The sequence below is a fragment of the Micropterus salmoides genome, unplaced genomic scaffold (assembly GCF_014851395.1).
Source record: "Micropterus salmoides isolate LMB-PRFRI ecotype aquatic unplaced genomic scaffold, ASM1485139v1 Ms_hic_scaffold_9, whole genome shotgun sequence".
Lineage (NCBI taxonomy): Eukaryota > Metazoa > Chordata > Actinopteri > Centrarchiformes > Centrarchidae > Micropterus > Micropterus salmoides.
Genome location: NW_024044681.1, coordinates 15,927,332 through 15,931,403, shown reverse-complemented (window position 1 = coordinate 15,931,403; position 4,072 = coordinate 15,927,332). Strand labels below are relative to the sequence as shown.

The window sequence follows — 4,072 nt, the reverse complement described above, 5'->3', positions numbered from 1 at the left end:
AAGTGCTACTGACAGAAGGAAGAGAGTGAGAGATGAAGAGAGAAAAAGAGAAACTGGGAGGATGTCAGAGAGAAAACCTAAATACCCCCCACTGAGGAAGAGCTGCTGCAGAGAAATGGATGAGAGAGGTGATGGGGGGGTTACTTAGTGGGAGGCCCCTCCTTTGAACTAGATCTCGGGAGAGAGAAGGAGAGAGACAGGACGAGAGGCATCTCAGAACAGATCAGAATGTAGTGGAGCAGATTAAAGACGGAGAGATCACAACAGAGTTAAGGAGACGAGAGAGAAAAAGTAGAGACTGATGGTGATAAAAAAGGAAGACACTTCTGCAGCTCCAGCAGAAAATAGAGGAGAGGAGAGGATGCTGAAGGTCTAACCTCCTCCGGTGTCTCTGAGCTTCAGCCAGGTCTTTGATCCTGCACTTCATTTACCTCCACTGTAGGAGACCCTCGCACTCTGATGCAGAGGATAGAAGACCCATTCCAGTTCATTTGGCATATAAATTATTATTCACACAGATTCACAAGCGGGTTGAGTTAAAATTGTATTACATTTTACAACCTTACATGTGGCATCTTAATTCAGAATACTGCAAGACGTACTAGTAGCTGAGTAATCTAAGAAATCCATGCAGGGTTGGGTCTACTGCTATTACATGTCATCTCTTTCTCTTTGTCCCTTTGCAGGTTTCTTGTTGCTTCGTGTCATGCTGGCAAAAATGTGAAAACAAATTTTGAAACAAATGCACCTTTCCTTTAGCTCAGGATTGAAATTCTGTCATATTCTCCTCACTCTAATGCGAGTCATCATCTGCTTTGACTTATGAACACACAGGTAGCTGCATTAGTATTACAACAGAGTTGAAAAAAAGGCCTAAAAGTGAGCTTTAAAAGCGATAAACCCCTCTCATCCATTCACTTTTAGATTAGTAGTACACAAGAAGTTGAGCACACAAGAACGCAATGTTGGCACAGCGACCACAACAACACAACTCACATTCAAGTAGAGATGCACATGAATAAAAACACACTGTCAGACAGCTGAACCATCATCTGGCATACGTGCTGTCAAAGACTCATATAGAATCGGCGGCAGATGGTAAATCTGTCGCTATGCACAATATACAGTATGTCATCGCAACATGGTGTCAGTGTTATCATCCATGGTTAACACAGGTCATGTTGTGCCGAAACATGTGCATTGCTCCTCAGGTTCGCTGGCTCTTGAGAAATGTGCAAGATCCAGAATTTTTCTCTTCAGCGTCAGCCTGCTCAGAGCACTTTGGGTTGATTTTTTCAACAGTTTAGCCATTTCTTTGAAGTCAGCAAATTGATTCTTGAGCTGCCCTGCAACCCCCCCCAAAACACTAAGGACGTCAAAACATACCTGAGCTTTAAAGAAAATATTACTCTCCTGAATTCCCATCCTCTATGATTTTTCATGTGTTCAGATCATGTCTATTTTTATATAGAAATATGTTGATCAGCCAATATTTTTAACCATGTGGGAGTTTAATTTATTATTATTAGGAAAAATATTTTATTACTAAAAAAACATGGTTCAACTTTAACATTAATTCGAAGTGATTTGTGATTCAACAACAACAACAAACAAACAAAACTACACATAACTGACCAATTGCAGTTAGCTTAAGGTTATCTTAGATTAGCACAGACTGAAAACAAGAAGTCCAGTGGTTGACGGCAAACTCCAGAAAATTTGTTTAAGGATAGCCTACATAATTCACTTTATGTAAACTACTTGATAAAACAAATGAGATAGTCTGCATGTGTTACTTTTGGGCATAGCCAGACTAGCTGCAATATATATAAAAAAAAGTAAAACAAACACATATACTTTTTACCTGAGCATCTCCACAATCTTTTCATGTAGCTCCCCAAGCAGGGATAGAAATGGATTGCTGCATTCATGTGCTCCTCTGATGGTCCCATTTCCCAAGTTGTTCAGCCGACTTCGGTGTGTTCATGCGCTTTAAGTCGGAAAGTGGAAATAACATGGATGCTACTATGAAGATGTGTTAGATTAGCATTATCATTGTCATCCAACTATGCTGAAACAGTTTGAAGCTAATTTTTGTACCAGAGTTTTTACTGCACCAGTACATTACCTGCAACCACTAAAATATTGCTTGTACTGCAAATACTGCTAATAAGCCAAATAACTTTCCTAATTAATCTACTACTAACTGTTATAACCTAATACCATATTACAAATGACACCCTATATATACATACACATATGTAGGCATATATGCAATACCTGATCTTTCACCAGTAGGCTAATCAAATGTTTCTAACCATCAATTACGTTGTCTGCCATGTTTTTACTGTATGATGTCAACAATTCGGCAACTCCTGTAGCAGAATTTCCTCAGACTTTAAGAGTATTTTATTATAGTATATTTATTATTATTATTCCCGACACCACATGAATGCGCAATAAAATAAACTCAATATACCCTCGAACCTGTCAATGATCCGCCCACTGGTCACAGGTGAGCTGAGGTGCTGCTCATCAGAAAAACGCTCTCAGTTGTTGTGTTACCCCATGTGTTTTGTTTCTGAGAGAAGAAAAGACATAAGAGAAAACAATAAGGAAAATAAAATAGTTAAATTGGTGCTTGGGTACGCTAGCTTGCTGAATCTGCCAAGCAGTTACGAGAGCCAAATATAGCGGACGGACAAAAACTAAACCCTCACACTCAACAACGCAGTCAACGTTTCTGTAACCACGTGAGGCTCGTTCTGCTGAGGCTCACGTTAGCGTTAGCAGTAAAATATACAAGCTAGCATGCCCACAGTTTGCTTAAGGTCAGCTTTGTGGAGGAAATCATGCTAAATGTTGGTCATGAACCTTCGACTCTAAACGCCAAGCTGAAGCCGAGATTCCTGTTCACCTGTTGGCAGCTTGAAGTCTTCTCAGAGGATGTAACTTCCCTTAGATGTGCAGAGATCTCCACTTTACCTCACAGAGCTAATGTAAGTAAGTTTCTTGCTGCTTGTGCTCACTTGCTTATTGTGAGTTAGTGTCTTGCTATGAAGCTGTTAATGTTATGGCTGCTTTAATGTGCAGTAACGTTTTATCTATGCCTGCTGGCTGTCTGTCATTGACTTACCTGTGTGTAGTATTTGCATTGCTGTCAATTGTAACATCATTCTAACGTTTTAGGATTAAAATTTTTATGGGCTGAATTGTATTTGTGGCATATCTTGTTAGATGTGTGTGTTTGTGGGGGTATCACATTAAAATCACTGTTTACCAGTGGCAGAATGTAACTGAGTACATTTAAGTACATTTAAATACTTGTAGCCAACTTTCCTGTAGTTTTCTTTCTTTTTATACCACTTTCTTCTTCTTCATACTACATTACAGAGAGGAAGCTCTACTTTTTACTCCACGAACGTTACATTGTGACAGCTTTTGTTAGTTCACAGGTTAAGATTTTTACATACAAAACATATGAAGAGCTTATTAAATAACAGACAGAAAATGAATCAGCTACTATTTTTATAACTTAATAGTTCTAGCTTCTCAAGTGTGAGGATTTAATTTAATTTAACTTTAATCATTCTAATTATATAAATTTATTTAGCATAACTATGAGTGATGATGTAATAATGTAGATAATGTAGTAAACAGTCACACAATTTTCTGCATTAAGGCTACTTTTACAATTAATACTTTAAGTACATTTCATGACTATACTCACATACTTTTTCTTAGTTAACCTTTTTAATGCTCTTTTTTTACTCAAGTAAAGGGTCTGAATACTTCCACCTGTGCCGTTTACATTACCCATTCACATACCCCTTTTCTGGAGCTAACTGTCAAACACAGCATGGCTTCTCTCGCACCTTGGTAGTCGCAAGACTTTTTTGCACACATCCAGCAAGGCATTAGAGAATGGATTAATGTGACAGCTTGCTTTATTCTCCATAATTAGCCTACTGTCTAAACTGCTGAGCTCTTGTTCTCTGTTCTCAGTAGTACTGATTTTAGAAAAGGGACTGTCTGCTCCATAAAGTAGTTATTATATTTAATAATTATCTGC

General features: G+C 38.3%; 1 long non-coding RNA gene across 1 annotated transcript; it reads right to left on the bottom strand.

The window, feature by feature from the left end:
• Positions 1-531: 531 nt before the first annotated feature.
• On the bottom strand, positions 532-2,564 carry LOC119895675. The gene is made up of 3 exons (XR_005443091.1): positions 2,488-2,564; positions 1,865-1,990; positions 532-1,346 (listed from the first exon to the last, which is right to left on the bottom strand). It is a non-coding gene; the product is annotated as an uncharacterized LOC119895675 (long non-coding RNA).
• Between the last annotated feature and the right edge of the window lie 1,508 nt (positions 2,565-4,072).